The following is a 16999-nucleotide window of genomic DNA, read 5'->3' as shown; positions in this document are numbered from 1 at the left end:
ACACAGTCTCTACTTTCTTTACAAAAAAAAAAAAAGTTTATACTTATGAAACTTCAGGCAACAGTGAGTGTGCAGGTCTCACCATATTCTAGCAGCATAAAGAATATTTTAAAGTCTTGGCTAATTTAATAAGGGGGAGAAGTTTATCATTTTAATTTAATTTGCATTTTTAAATTATTCCATAATTTGGAAATGTTTGTGGTTATTGACAATTACGTTTTCTTTCTATACATTACCTACTTATCCTTGACTGCTTTTCTTTCAGACTGCAATTGTTTCTCTATTGTATTCTCTCACAGAATATGTTGATGTGCCTTTTTAATAGACCCATACACAAGTATTAGAGTTGTTTAAGCATAAAACATGAGACAATGCTTCCCAACGTTACAATACACACACCCCAAAGAAAGGTCAAGTATGCTAAAATGATAAACTTCAATTTCTAGTACCCGCATTTCTGTAGCCCTCTTGTGCTATTATCCTTGTACTATTTTGATTCTGAAAGCATAATACTAATATTAAATTGTGATATTATTCTGACTGTACCCAATGTTATAAGGATATTTATAAAAACAATGTCAAATTATATGTTTCAAAATCATTTTTATACGAAGTTTATTTTAAAACTTGTTTTTAATTGTTAGATACCTATTTTCTTGACCTGTAAGTTGCAGACCTTTATCAGTGGAGTAGCTTTATTTCTAAACCTTTCTAAGGTGATCTTTTTATACATCTCTCTCTGCTCAAATGTTTTCTATTTTGGATCAAATCTAAGTTTCAAATGTCAACCTTACTTCTCTTGAAAGGAGGCTTTCTAAGCTATTTTTCGCTCCATGACAGGCCTTGTGGAGCGGCTCCTTGTCCCTGTTCCCTACACCCTGAATGTCCATGGCTGCATCTTTTCCTCTCTCAGTCCATTTTCCCTGGCTAGCCAAAGCTCTACCACCTCCTGGTTGGGCTATTTCAACAGCCTCTGACTTTTTGCCTCTAGTCTCTCTTCAACTGTAATCCATCACATGTTGCCAAACTAACCTTTCAACTCCATTTCCATCACATAAGTCAGAATCTCACTCAGTCTAAGCTTCCAATTTCACCATTGCTCAACCTCTCCCTACCTATCCAACCTGCTGCCCCTCTCCTCAGGGCAGGCTAACTGATCTTCCTTGAGTCCCAGAAGACTGGTCCTTGAATTGAACATTGAGGTGAGGAGGGGACAGAAGGTGGCAGTGGCTGTGCTGCTCTCCCTGGGGGCCATAGCTCCTGCAAAGCTGCCCTCCCAGGAAGACACCAGGGACAAAGGGCTCCTGCCCTGGTCCTTGAAGGATGTTCTGGACTGGCCACCTGCTCCCTGCCAGGACCCTTGGCTGACAGCCTCTCCATGATTGTTTTCACATTATCACTCAGTTCCTTTAACTTATCAAAGGAGAGGGCAAGTCACGCTTCCTGATTTCTTTCTCCACTATACAATGACTACACCACATCACACCTTCTTAGCACTTAATTACAGACTGTGCTGTCCTGTTCCACAGGGTCATAAGTGTGTTAACCTGCTCTACCTAGCTAGGATTAACATTTTTAGTATCTCCCACAGAGCTTAACAAAACCATAATCTCACATCTGCACACCTTCACAACCATTAAAGTTATACTGACAAGTTAGTAGCAACAGCCTAAAGATGTGCCTGTTCATGGTTCTTATTTATCTTCGAAAAAAGTTAATAAAGTAACATTTTTCACCAGGCACATCTACATTTCCAAAAGCCAAAAAGATTTTGTAATAAGTCTCACACCAAAATTGCCATTTGCTCTTTAGAGATGTAAATCTGAAAACATTATCAAATTATTTCCTTGTCGTTAGTGGCCATGCCTTTGCATTCATTAAAGTCCTTAGAATTGCCATGGTCATGGTTCTTATGTAAAAGTTCATGCTTATGAGTTTGGATAGGCCCAGTTTTCTGAAACCCACCCGAGGGCCCACTGGCAAAGCAGGTGACTGCTCTGATGCTTGTGCCACCAAATGTGCCACCAAATGTCATACCACCCATGGTGCTGGTATGACACTCTACAGGACAGTTCCCCAGGGGGGCTCACAGGAGCAAGCAGCTCCTCCCCAAAAGGCCTTCAGCTGGAAGGACCACTAGTTGGACCACTTTCCCTCGGATATAACATTATACTATTGACATTGTTGTGCTAACCTACAAAAGCACTGGGCTAACCCACGGTGTCCCACCAGTGCCTAACCATAATAACACTACCATGGGAAAATGTGTTTCAATCAGATGCCAGGAATGTGGTAATGGGTTTGAGGAGGCCAGAATAACTCATCTCCTCTTCCCACATTCTAATCCAGCCGGGAGAGGGCCAAGCAGGGGCCAGCACCTCTGTCACAGAGGAGGCCAGGAAAGAACAGGCCACAGGCACAGAGCAACTGGACACTAAACTGTTGGAGCTCAGCAGCAACAGAGGCCTTGCCTGTGGAAGGCACCCCACGAGCACTGCCAGAGGAGCAGAGTTGGAGGGAGGACCCTCTCTCTGCAGGTGCCCCAAGGAGGGCTGAGCGGCAGGAGCAATGGGGTGGTAAGGTCTGAAGGGCGCAGCACACAGACAGGGACTTGTTCCACAGGGGAGCAGGAAGGAAGGAAGGAAAGGCTCTCCCTAACATGGGTCTTTGCTGTACTCTCCCCACCCATGCAAGTTTACAGTGACCATAATGGCCTAGTAGGCCTGGGACTGCGCTCTGACCACCAAGGGGGTGTTGGGGAGGGCACAACATAATGGAAGGAACAAGGATGCCAACAGGCCAGGACACAGGAAGTGGAGTCCGAAGCAGCCCATCAGCTGGGCCACCAGGACCTGATACCACCAGAGGAGACTCGTAGACTCGCAGTGCAGAGCCTAAGTTCAAGAGAAAGGGCTGGGCTTGAAGTTTCACACTTTTGTTTCGTGCTTTTGCAGGAAGAAGTTGTTACGATGACTTCAGTCTTAAACAATTGGGAACATGAAGGATAGCAGTTTCAGGGAGATATAAGAAATAAGAATACAGACGTAGAAGTTAGTAGAAAATGAGGCTGCTGTGGGCCTGAACTAGACCCAGAGGATGCCAGGATCAAACCCCTGAGAACAGGCTATACTTAGGCGGTAGGAAGAAAAGGAATAAGCAACTGAGGCAGCATGGAAGGGAAAGCTCAGGACCCTAATGATGCCTTCAGCCAAGGTCCAGGACAACCTGAGGCGTCAGGAAGAGGAGTGGTCAGTATGGCCTCTATCCAAAAGGGAGGGGAATGGGGGGAAGGGCCAGGAAAAGAGCTGCTTTATGTGCTTCCTTTATACCTTTCATACAAGCATCCTGTCTTACACGAAATTATGCTAACAAGTCCTCCAAGAAAACACTAACCCACTCACTAAATTACGTTTTAAGATGATTCTCATTTTAAATGTATTATATGCCCGTGGAAATAACACTGGCTTGAAATGGTTGCCCCAAAATAGTTACTGTAGCTTAACAAATCTTTTAGTTTTGCAGACATCTACCATTTACACCAGAACTATACACAGAACAAGCTTTTAATTACTCAGTGGTAGAAATGAAAATAAAATTTAACAAATAAATACAAAGCAATCTATCTTCTACCCTTTTAGCACCACCTTTAAAGACTACGATTTCAAACTGTTAATCGGTCATCCATCTTCACCTTTATAGTAACTGGTGTGTCAAACAGCAGCCACATTCATTCAATTATATATAAGAGAATAACATTACTTTCAATATTCCAAAATACAGTGTAAGAATTTTTGCAATTCTTATAATATGAATGATGGACAAGCATATATTCCTTGCCATTTTCCAAATTTTTCGTATTTCCGAAGTACGTTCATTGCATAACATATTGGTCTAACCACATTGCTTCGTAAGTTTCAGAGTACATAAGAAGTACCTTGATAAAAATTCAGATTCTAGATGACCCAGGGAGATTTAATTCAATAAATCTGGTGTGGAATTGAGGAATCTACATTTTTAACAAGCACCCTAAGTGACTGTGTAATTCTAACCCCCAATAAATATCTATTTTTTCAGTCATTCTAAGCTTACCAGATAAACTTTTTACAAATTCCACAGGGTCTTTAAAATAATCTAAAACAAACCCATTTTACGGGTTTCTTGGAGAAAACAGGTGAGAAAGTTACCTCGGTCCAGCTCACCATTCTAATCTTCCTTAAAGATCAATAGATGCATTATTTCTGCAAAACAACTCTGTACCTTCTTAATCCTGGTGAGGTGGAAGGGAGGAGTGAGTAAGAACATTAGCTGCAGGACTGAGGCAGAAGCCCAGGCTCAGAGGCAACCATTCCCCCCTCCCCATGCAATTCAAGTACGACTACTACTTTACTTTTTCTGCCTGGGGGATGATGACAAGCATCTTCTAAGCACCTGTCTTAAAACAGTGAGAAAAGGAGGATGGGGGTTCCTTACGTGAAGTAGAGTATCAGGAGAGTAAAAGATGCACAAGTAAACTGTATAAATACATGAATTAATGCTTTAATGCCTTGAATAAAAAGACTCGTTTTTCTTACCTCTCACCTAGTACTAGGTGAAACAAGTCAAATAACTCACTAGATCAATAGCAGGCTGAAGCAGTGTTATAAAGAAGTAAAGAGTCATGTCACAGGTTTGCCAAATAAAGACACTCTTATTGTTGATATTATTATGGTAGTGATCCATAAAGAATGACGGCTGGGCACAGACCCCCGTAATCCCAGCACCGTGAGAGGCCGAGGCGGGTGGATCAGCTGAGGTGAGGAGTTCAAGACCAGCCTGGCCAACACAGCGAAACCCCATCTCCAGTAAAAATATAAAAATGAGCCAGGACTGGTGGCACAACCTGTAATCCCAGCTACTCGGGAGGCTGAGGCACAAGAATTCCTTGAATCCAGGAGGTGGAGGTGGCAGTGAGCCGAGATCACAACACTGCACTCCAGCCTGGGAGACAGAGCAACACTCCATCTCACAAAAAAAAAAAAAAAAAGAATGATGCCAATGACATGGGGAGCTCCCTGAGTCCTGGAAATACCGAGCGGCAGAAAATGACAGGGAGTCGTCGACTGTCAACCATTCTGCTAGGTACAGCCTGGGTATTGTGCTACTCCCACAGCCCAACCATTCACCACACTGAGACAACAGTAAACCAACAACACAAATGAACATTGTGGTGCCACAGCAGTACTGCCTGCCAGCCAGCAATTCAACTACAGCAGTATCACCACCTGTGCGCTCCACAGTGTGGGGAAATTACTTGTGTCCTTGAATTGTGTCCTTATTAATGTATTTGACAGCATATAAGACAGTTCTCCTTATCCTGCTGGCCTTCAGCAGCTAAATGGAAGGCTCTCAGCACCCCAGCGTAGCCACAAAGTTCCCTATAAAACTGGAGGTTTGCTTCATACACCAGCCCAGATGTTTACTTTTATTTTTGTTTTTTAGTAAGTGGGAACAATGAAAGGTTAACATACTAAATCTGGTGATAAACACAGCTCTGAAAATTAACACAATTAAGACAAATATTAAAATATTAAGTGCACCCAAAATAGCAAAATTTATATTTTAAGTGGAGGCTTATACTGAAGCTAGTCTACAGTTTATTCAATTGTGAAAAGAAAAAAGTATAAACATGTACAAAATCCAAAAATATAACATCACAGACTATCCGTATGGGAGAAAGCAGTATTAAGACATGGGATTTTTTTTTAATCCCCTGGCAAAGGAATATCCATCCACCCTGTAATATATAAGACTACTGATTTACACATTTGAACTCTATACCTATTTGAGAATATGACCGAGCGTATGACTGTGGAAGACAGTCTGTTGTCCTGTGTGTTCACAGAAGCAGTATGCAAACATTTCACGGAGGCTGCATATTCACGTAAGTTAACACAAATACGAATAACAAGTACTGTGATCTAGAGCCAAGTAGTATCCTGAGTTTTTTCGAAGGCAACTCTAGTCCTGTGCAGTGAGATAAAGATGCCAAGTGAACTACATCTTGGATAAACATTGAGAGAAACTTTGAAGAAGTCAATTCTGTAATAAGCTGAATACTTTGATGTCGGCTACGTCTTAGACTGATAAGTGAAAACAGGGTTGGAGCACAAGTAAGTCTTGTAACGAGCATGTGTCTTTCAGGTTGAAAGTGTCTGCCATTGATAAGATACAACATCTGAGGAAAGAGGCCTCACTGACTATAATCTGTTAACAGACACCGTTCAGCCTCTCGATTTTTTTCCAGGAGCTGGCGCTAGAAAGTGCAGGTGTGTAAGATCGTGACATTTGTTGTTCCTATCCTTCTAAGACCTAGGTTATTTTGACGGGACTATCCAAAGTAATTTCTGCAGAGCAGTTAATGCTACAGGCTGTTAAATGAGCCTGTCCTGCTTTGAGTCCCAACACCACTCAGTAAAAGCTATGATCTTAGACAAATTTATTAAACAACCTCCTCACCTATAAAATAGCAATTATTGTTCCTACCTCAGCATTTTGACTAATCCTACTTTAGGATTCAGCAAAAATAGTTCATGTAAATAGTTTAGCAAAATACTAACTGACACAAACTCTATGCTTCACAAATGTTAGCTACTGACATCAACCCCTTGGAGTCACTGTTCTTTTAAAACTTTTGATATTGATACAGTTGCAAACTTGCAGTAAAGTTAGAATAGTACAAGGATCTCCCATAAATCCACACTTATCAGTTATTTACTTTTTGTGTCATTTATTTTGTTATTCCAAGTCATTTTCAAGTAAAGACATAGAATAGAATAAAATGAAAATCATCTATACTCCATCTCTTCCATTTCCCTGCCAATCTGGGTAGCAGTGAGATTCTAAGTAGGCTACCTCAGAGCCTTCCCTTTCCTACGAAACATTCTTATGTTCTAGTTGCTACTCACATCCCTGCCCCCAACTCAAACCTACTCCCATTTCAGATACCATCTTGTTCCTCCTTACATGGTAAAGAGAACTTGGGGGGAAGGAACTGAGGAATCAAAGGTTCTGAGATTTGAGAATCTGGAGTTCCTATAGATTTTGAGAATACCCCATGGCCTCTGGTCTAAATCAGAAAAATATAATATCCCAGAGCTGATCAAACATGCCCACACCACTGATCATCTAGTCACCATGTTTGGAGAATTGTAGATGTGAGACAAAGAAGAAATGACTGTTTCACTAGAAGGACAGCCATAACTCTGGTAGGAGATGAACATCGTCATGACAAGAGATGAAGAAGCGCTCCCTCAAACCTGTCACTTTTAGTTCCTGGGATATCTGAGTCAACTCTCTATATATAATCAACAAGAGAATCAGGAAAATAACATCTAGTTGCACTGATGGACAAAGGTACACAACGATGTTATTTTCAAATGTCTTCTGAAGAAAAATGAAAACTGTGTAGCCAGTCACCGTCTTGGGCCACTCATTCTTGTCCAGTCATCTGTAGGATTATGATTTGAAGGACTTTTTAAACCAAAAGTAAAATCAATACATATGATTTGATAAGCTCAATGATTAAACTGAACTAATAAAAACAGAAACCACTCAATAAATATGCCATATGCTATACCAAATGTGTTAGGTAGAGTATCTCCCTTAATCTTCACCATAACTCTGGGCAGCTGGGAGAATTTATTATATCCATTTTTATGATTCACACCCTGATCTGACATCAAAACTCAAATTCTCAGCCACCTCAGAAGGAAACCTCCACAAGAACAACTCTTCTCCTCATCTCCACGTGAGAAGAAGGGCCTTAAGTGCGAAAGGCAAGGACCTCGTCACTTCAGGTACGAAGACATCCCATGACATATGGCCCCACAACTACAGCAGGCACCAACAAAGGAAGTACAGAAAAAAATAGCCTGGGCTGGTAAAACATAGCAATAGGTAGCATCACAGCATGGCATGGGTATTTTTAACACACCTTTGTCTATTAAGACGGCAACAGTGCAAGCTCCCGAGCTGGTCTAGGTGGCAACAGCAGCACGATCGTTATGCACTCAGACTGTGGAGTCTAGCTAATCTGGATTCAAATTCCTCCTCCACCACGTGCTAGAAATGTATGGCCCGGGTAATTTAAGCTCTCATCCCTTTTAGTCTCCTCATCTGTAAAACGGGGATAATAATTCTACCTATTACCTAGAATTGCTCTGATGAGGAAATGAAATGATCCATGACAACACTCAGCTGAGTACCTAACTGGAAATAACAGCTGGTCATTATGGTTATTACTGTTATTTTTAATATTGTTTCATTATTTCTGCACTATTTTACTTGACTGGTCCAACACATACTTAAGGGTGCGGTACACTGTTAATCAAGATTTTGAAATTCTCAAGATGAGTATGCACGACTTTTCTTGCAAGATTGGTACACTTGCAATTAGTGAAAGCAAAATTTCAAGCACAAACAAGGCCAAGTATACAAGAACATAAAACACTTTAACAGAGACTTTTAAAAAATTATTTAAGGACGTGGGCTTAACAATTTCAATATAGTGCCAGTTCTAACCATAAATAATTGCTAGGCTCATACACTTCAAAATACATCACCAACTGAGGTATTTTTTTTATCATATTCCTGTGCTCAAACTGATTTTTATTATTCACTTAGTATGCTACCAAGCACTGCCTTGGAAACTAAAGGCATGCTTTTAATTCTTCAAGGGACTTCTCACTATTTGACTGCTTAGTATTATGTTAAACATGTTTAATAGTTTTTAGGTGTGTTGAAATAATATGCACATTTGCTAATTATGTTTTAAATATCAACAGAACAGATTTCTAAAATGTTTATGTAACAGGGCACAATGGTGTATGCCAGTAATCCCAGCTAATTGGGAGGTTGAGGCAGGAACAGCCTTTGAACTCAGGAATTCGAATCCAGCCTGGACAATATTGTGAGACTCCATCTCAAAACTGAAACAAAACAAAAATGGATAATAAATAAAATGTTTGTGGTTTCTTTCAAAATGATGAAAAGAGGACACAGCAGCCTCTAATAAGTTAAAGTAGTTTCCCAAACTTGCTGCATAACTAGAGGGAAAATTAACCAGTAAGGTGCCATGTACGCTTTTTTAGACATACTGCAAATATGGTGTGGAAATCTGACTGTTTTCCATTGAGGATACTAGGGAAGTAGGTGATGTGTCCAAACTAACACGTGTCTAATTCCATGCCTTTCCCTACACAAAGGCTGGGTGTGGAAACCCAGGTCGCATACGGTTCCTGCTCAGCAGCAGGTGGCTATTTGCCCAACCTCCTCCTGATAAAATACATCGTGGAAAATTCAAATCCACCACATGACCTCTGCTGCCTCCTTGGCCACTGCAGATGCCAGGAGAGAAGGCAGGCCCCAAAGAAGCATCCCCTCTATTCCTCCATCAAAGCCACATCCACAGGAGCCTGTGTGCGCCTTTCCATTCAATGTCTACGCCTCTTAGAAACAATCTCTTACACCCTAAGAATACACTGCTGGCTGGACCTAATGACAGAATGTATTTTAAAGGTTTTGTTTTTTTTTTTTTTTAAATTGCAAGTTGAACAAATAGTATTAGATATAAATTGCCACAGAGTAGCTGGCACAAGCCCATCTGAAGCTGAAGTTAGTGCACCAAGTTTTCCTGCCATTCCACACATGGAAACATTACTTCTCCTGAATTTAAGCGTATTCAAATAATCACTCAAAACTCCTGCAGGTGAAGGCAAACTTTCACATGAAGCATGTCCCTACAACCAAGGCAAGACAGAAAGGAACCCAGAGGACTTGAGTGAGTCACAATGGCCACCAAAAAGGCCCATGAGGAACACACAATGACAATAAAAGTATCTTTGAAACAGACCCCTAATTAAAGGCACTGAGTCCCAGGAAGGTTATCTTCATGCGTACAAGAACAAAATCTGATCTACAACAAAGCAGATAACATTATCACCCATATTAGCTGGCAAACACAAAAATACAAATACTCCCCTTAGAAAAGCTTCAAAATTAATGTCCCAGATTTTCATAATTTATCTTATATAATATTAAAGTCAGCAATTCAGAAGCTTTTCTGGGTGTAACAGCATTGCTCATTTGCCACCAGTAACCAGGCTGTAAAATCTACTTTTTATAATAATTGAACAAAGTAACTTTGAAGGTAATTTACTTATTAAACTGGTTTACACATACTCCATAAAAACCAGGTAAGTATTCTGATCAACACTGGTATTCTTCTCCACATTTATTTAAATAATGTATTCACTCCTACCTTGCCTCTGTATGACTACAACCATCTTCTAAAATACAACTCTCTCCGAGGGAGACTGCAGCCCTGAGAACATGGGGGACCTGCCAGCCACATATCGAGAACCCAAAGACCTTGCCCTAATATGTGACTAGCAACAGAAAGCAGCCTCCGTAAGTGGAGATATAGAAGAAGAAAATGTGCCAAGGTCTGGTTACCACAGGATTCTATGCTTAACCTGGAATGAGCAAACTCCTACAAAGTGCTGTGTATCAGGCAAGTAACAAGCAAAGTGCTATGTGTTCAGCAAGTAAAGCTTCCCTCCCGTCTCCCATTTCACTGAACCCATTCACATTCCTTGATGGACTCCCCACATGCCAACATCTTTTGGTTAAAGCTAGCAAATTTTTTTTTTAAGTTCTGGAATGCCACTAGCAATGCAAAGGATAAAACAATGTTATCATGGTCCATTATCAGCTACCACAATCATATGCTACAAGAACTCATGAGCTTCCTTCTCAAATCTTCAGCAAAGCTGATTCCTGCCTCTGTGAATAGCATCAGCAGCCAACCAACCAAGCAGGGAACATGCTAGAAACCTATATGCCCTGAGATCTCCCTCTTGGAAGCGCATCTATCCCCAAGTCCTATTCATTCAAACTGTTAAATATCTCTCAAATCTGTCCATTTCTCTCTATTCCCATGGCCACTGCCAATCTAGTCCAAATCATTGTCATTTCCTCATCCCACAGACCACAACAAAAGCAGGCAGGACACTGTCTCCAACCTATTGTCCTCTCTGCACCCACAAATTCAATCTTCTTCAAAACACAACTCTGCTCGTGTCAAACACTGCTTAACACTCATCAGTGGTTCCTACTGCTTTTTTCAAAAATCCCAAATTCGATACCCTGAAAGCCCTGAACAAGTTGGATACTGCCTACCTCGAGTCTCATCTTGCAGTTCTCTGAGTGCCTCAAACACACAGCCTCCCTGCAGGTGAGGGGCACTGCCTGAAGTGCCCTCACCCCTTCTTCTACCATCATTCAGATGGCAATGCTAAAGCCACTTCCTAAGGGGTAATAACTGCCGGAATGCCCAAGTCCCAAGCTCTCATTCCTCCTGGCACCTACTGCATCACGCTTATGACCTTAAGGTAAGCTCTAGTTTTTGTGTGAGTTTACCATGTCTTCTCATGTCATCACTATATTGCCAATTCACAGCATTGCATCTTTCAAGTAGCAGGTACCCAACAAACAGCTGAATCAATGAGCAAAACCACAGATGAAACAGGAAGATTAATCACAGTCCAGATTCTGTGGCCATGAAAGCCAATCCTGACGTGCACAGAGGAAGCAAGACTCAAAGGGTCACTTTAAAAAGTGCCTTAGATTCCACATTAGCATAAGCAAACAAGCCTGAGAGTGAACCAGCCTTTACTGCCAAGTTATGTTTCCTCATAAATATCTACATTATTTTTTACTTTTAAAAAGACATTTCTAAGTTTCAAAGTAAAAGCAGAACAGAAACCCCCAAAAAATCCTCCTCTGAAAAAACAATAACGTTTGCAGTCAGTCACCTAACATTAGTTAAAAAACAACAGGAATCCAGTTATGGTGATCAATACATGCATCTAAAGTGAAAACAGTTACCAAATCTTGAAATAATTATCTCTGCATTTTTCTAAATGGATAATCATAGTTTAAAAAATAAAACCTCCAAAAACAGAAGCAAATTATTGTTGGTTCAGGAACACCTTTAAGAGTTATGTTGTCCTATGCTGCAGGATTCTAAAGCCAGAAGGTCCCTTTGAGTCAGAACATGAGCAAGAGCTGTACCCTTACAGAGCCAACAAAGACAAGGCCAGCATCCCTCCTGCACCGGCACCATGCTAGGCACCAGGAAGACAACTGTAACTGAGATAAGCTCTGCAACAGTGGGTGGCCAGTCAGAGGCAGTTCATTTAATTAATCTCTCTGGGCTTTACTTTCTTAATCTGTAAAATGAGAAAGTTCAACTAGCTCTCTAAGGTCCTCACACTCTAAATATCCAATGATTCTCTAATGAGTATAAAATGGATTTTTATTTGACAATATCATTACAACATCCTGTTTCTATTTCTTTCTTATCATGCAGATGTGATTTCATTTAAAATTTTTAATATATTGATAAAAGTAAAATACAGACACACAGTCAGTGTTTTAAATTACCTTCCCAGCTCTTAACAACCACCATAATCAGCTATGGACTTCTGCCATCACGGTAACCTGAGTGATACCCAAATTGAAATACATCATTCCGTCTTTGTATTTTTTGTAGAAAAACCAAGTGATTACTGATTTCCAATTTCTTTTCTATTTTAACATCATTCACCTTTGAATGTCAACAATTTTTTTAAAGACTAAATAAAGTTTTATAGATAAAGGGGAAATTTTTATCTCCTGAACTAATGAAACTATAGTGGTTTTGGAAACCTGCCTAGAAAAATGCCAAATTCTGAATTTCCAATCGCATGAAAAGAATATATATATTTTTTTAAACACACAAATATGACCACATGAGTGAATAAGACAACTGAAAGGGGCCCATAGAGCCAATATATTCCTGACATCATCTTAGTATCACCTAAGATGTTCCTTCTCCACCCTTTTCGGTGAATTTAGCTATGTGACTACGTGTTTACTATTTATATGTAGAAATCATTTGCTGAAAAAGAATCACTGTCTTACAAAGTTGAAGTTTTAAGAGCCACTTGCTCAGACCTGACTAAACATTTTTATTCTTGTAATGCCATATTTATATTAGATGTTTCTAAGACGGCCATGGTGTCTGCTATCAAACCCAAAAGGTTGTATTTAGTTAATGAACGATGAAAGATATCTATTACTTATAAGTTTATCTTAAAAATCAAATGTGAATATTTGTTTACCTATAGAACTCTCTATGAGACAGTACACTCCCTGAGGGAAAGTACTGCCTTTTATTGTTTTAACCCTGGAAGGCTTGCCAAGGTTTGCTGAATCAAAATTAACTAAAGGCATGGTGACTGTGTGGCAAGCAAACTTTTTCAAGCATGTGGAACACAATGCTGTAATCTTAGGTTTGAAAGAACTACACTAACTTGGCACTTACATTGCTTTTATGGGTTACACAGCAGGCACGCAGAAGCATTTACAGTGTATTCTCTCATAACAAAATATTCCTGCTATTTTGACCTAACTGCTTAAATACTATAACGTTACTGACTTCGCATCTGTATGAAGAAACGGTTGTAATATTTCCTTGATGTTACTGTATTATAAAGGAACTCTTCATGGTATTCATTTTAACTCAATAAAAGTAAGGCTAACCTAGAAGACTCATTATGAAAAAAGTTTGGGAAATGTTCCTGTAAGTTGAACTGATGAAAAACTAGACCAAATACTGGTGAATCTATGAAAGTACTATTTTAAAACTAAGTTACTGAACACATTGTTATAAATTTGACTTCTGTATTTTCAACTTGGGAAAAAAAGTTAATTTTTTCCTTGAAAGAGGAAAATAATATTTGGGTTTTTAAATATCACCTCTACAACCATTCTATCATTCCTCTATTCTGCCTTCCATGTTAAGACATACAAAAGAAAGTAATTTTTTAAAAAAAACTAATTTAAAAATAAGGCCACTGATTAAATGAATATAACAATTTAAAATTCATATACCAGTCTTTTAAAAGTATAATTCATTTCTTATCTGAAAACTCATTTGAATCTCGAAAGCATAAACCCAGGATACAATTCATCATGGTTCAATTTAGTGACTCGCACAGGAGAAAAAATTAGAAAATATGAAGAGAATAAAACCCACAGTGCCAGAAAACAATCCCAATTCTTCTTGAGTGCCAAGATGAGGAAATTCACCTGTTACAAGCCCGACAAAAATCCATTATGTCCTTTTATCAGCAGATTACCAAAAAAGAGAAAATGCCAGATTTCCACTATTGGGCAAAATAAGAAAATTTACCTTCCGAAATTTGCTGCTCAAGCCCTTACCCATTTCCGAATTATTTTACTTTATAACTTTTTTCACAAGACAGATTTTTCAGGGAAAATAAACTTTTCCTGAGCAAACTGGAAGACGTAAAATGTCTCCTACTTATCACCTAGAAAGGCAAACCAAGTCCTACTCCATGCCCCAAGCATCTAGCTTTCAGCCTCTTTATTATCATTGTCAATGAATGGGCCCCAGTCAAATGAAAGCTGCCATTTTAGGGTAAAGACTGGAGGGCTTCTGTTGTGCAACAGCAAGACAAAAACACTGCGCGACAGATGTACTCTGGGGGCTGGGAGAAGGATTCAACTTCGTAAAATCACTGCTCAAGTTATTTCTGAAATAGAAATTACCTAGTACTTAGACATTACTGCAATCTAAACGTAATTATAACTGGGATAAATCAGGTACCAATGCTGCTAAGGTCACAGTCACTAAGATATTTTTTGTCATCGTTAGACAAGATCAGTGAAGAAATGAAGACACGTATTTTGTTTCCTCTTTGCTACGTATACTGAGTACTCCCTCCCTTACCGAGAGAGAACTGGGGTGAAATAACACTCAACCCTTTAGAAAGGTATCGCCCACTGCAAAGACGGCTTAAATTAAAATTTTTAGAAAATAAAAAATTAGGGCCTCAAGAAACCCTTTAAAAATAAATTAAGACATGTAATGTATTTCAGAAATTAAGCCCCCAAAAGAGACACTTTTTAAGATAACTTATTTAAATCGATTGCTAGATAATATACAATGGGAAACTAAAAAGTATACTTAGCAAGTGGAGCGCTGGATAGTGTATCTAATTCTAGCAATTCAAAAGGAAACTCTCTCCATGTGGGTTGCTACTTTTCTTTTGTCCATTGTCTGTTCAGAAGAGGGGGAAAAAAACTAGTTTAAACCAAGGCGTGAACAGTCTCTAAAAGTGACCTCCAGGAAAAGAGTCCAACCCATAGCAGGAGCAATCTCCGCGCCGCTCGCTCCACCGGGGCGCTCACAAAGCGGGCGGCCGGCCGGGAGTTTGGGGTGCGCTCCCACGGCTCCGGGCTCCTCGAGGCAGAGTCATCCGGAGAAAGGCGGCTCGGTAATGATGGCTGCTCGGGGCCGGCGGCTCCTTCCCCAGAGCCTCCCGACCAGCGCCCCCACCCCCGCCCGGGATCCGCCGCCACCCCCCCTCCCCCGCGACCTCGCCAGCCCCGCGCCGCCGCGCCCGCCCAGCACCGCAGCCCAGCCGGTGCCCGCGCCCCCGCCCGAGCCCCGCGCCGCCAGCGAGCCCAATCCCCGGTGCGAACCAAACAAACAACGCGTTCCCCACCGCCCTCCTTTCCTCTCCCCGCTGACCGCTTGGCCTCCAGCCACCTCGGCCGTTCACGCTCCAAGCCGCCGCTCTCTGCGAGGGCAGAGCGCACCCGGGTCACCTCGGGGGCCACCTGGTGACCCCCCCCCACCGGCGCTGACCCCCCGCGGGCTGGGGGGCGGGGGAGCCGAGTTGCGTTGGGAGGTTAAAGTCGCTATTATGCAGCTGCCGCCGCCGGCGGCCCGGCCAGCTCGGCAAGGTGGGGTCCCCTCCTTGCCGCGCCTCCCGGCGCTCGCTCCGGCCCCGCTCCCTTTCTTCTCCTCCTCGCGCACTTAGGAGCCGCCGGGGAGCCCCAAGAGCCCCCAACTCCGGGCTCGCAACTCCGCGCCCGCGACCGGCACGGCTGGGCTCGGGACGCCTCCCGCGCCGCGTGTTCGCGCTGCCCCCGCCCCACGCGGCGCCCCGCGCACTTTCCCCGCCGCCAACCCACCTCGCTCGGTGGCGGTCCCCGCGCGGGCTGGCGCCGCCGCGCCGGGAGGGACGCACTTTGTTCGCGCCGGTGCGGCCGCCGCTCCCGGCGAGCGCGGCGTGGTCGGTCCGGAGCGGGGGGCGGGGGCGGGAGGCGGGGGTCGCCGCCGTCCCCGAGCCGCCGCCGCCGCTGCTCAGCCGCCCCGCGCCCGCGCGCCCATCGCCCGCTCGCACTTGAGTTGGAGCCCAACTTTTCCTCCTTCCTTTTTCTCTCGAATGGAGCCGGCAACTCGTGCTCGGCGCCGGCGGGAGGAAACGCGCTCGCGCTCCCCCGCGCGCAGACACGCTCCCTCCTGTCCCCCGTACCCCCCCCACGCCGGCAGCACAACAAAAAGCCATTTACATGCGAGGAAGTGACCCTCGGCCACACCGCGCGCCCCCGCCGCCGCCGGCCCCGCGGACGCAGGCAAAAGTTGGGGCGCCGGGCGGCGCTCGGGGCGCGGGTTCGGGCCCCGCGGGCGGCGACGCCGGCGACACCGCGCGGGCGGCGCTGCGCTCCTGCGCTGGCCCCGGCCCCCTCCCGCCCTCGCCCCTCGCCCCGCACACGCCCAGCTCCCCGATCCCAACTCCTCGCGCGGCCCCGGCCCCGGCCCGGAGCGATTTCCTGCCGCCGCCGCCGCCGCCCCTCCCGGGGGCGCAGGGCGAACTCTCGCGCTTACCGGGTCGGTCGGGCTCCTCCGCTGCCTAGTGCCGAGGGGAAAACAAAACGCAGAGCGGGCTCCGGAGTTGGCTCGGCAGCTGCGGCCAGGGGGCTGAATCCACGGACACGGAGTTGGCCGGGGGCGAACGGGGCTCTGGTGAGTTTCAGGGTCTCCGGGTCCCCGGGTCGCCTCCTCCGCGGCGCTCCTTTGTGTAATTTCACTCGATTCAAGTTT

General features: G+C 43.3%; 1 protein-coding gene across 6 annotated transcripts in view; it reads right to left on the bottom strand.

Annotated features, from left to right (window-relative positions):
• The window catches only part of CHD7 (chromodomain helicase DNA binding protein 7), a 189163-nt gene extending 172164 nt beyond the window's left edge, over positions 1-16999 (bottom strand). For 3 of the 6 annotated variants that reach the window (XM_023222342.2, XM_023222347.1, XM_023222346.1), the window contains exon 1: positions 16784-16999. The gene's annotated coding sequence lies outside the window, so the exon portion shown is untranslated. Of the gene's footprint in view, positions 1-16086; positions 16361-16783 lie in introns of those variants that run through there. The other 3 variants (XM_023222344.2, XM_023222345.2, XM_023222343.1) reach the window with 2 other exon arrangements.

This window comes from Piliocolobus tephrosceles, chromosome 7 (assembly GCF_002776525.5).
Source record: "Piliocolobus tephrosceles isolate RC106 chromosome 7, ASM277652v3, whole genome shotgun sequence".
NCBI classification, from domain to species: domain Eukaryota; kingdom Metazoa; phylum Chordata; class Mammalia; order Primates; family Cercopithecidae; genus Piliocolobus; species Piliocolobus tephrosceles.
The sequence above is the reverse complement of the archived record's forward strand: the minus strand, read 5'-3'. Positions and strand labels throughout refer to the sequence as shown.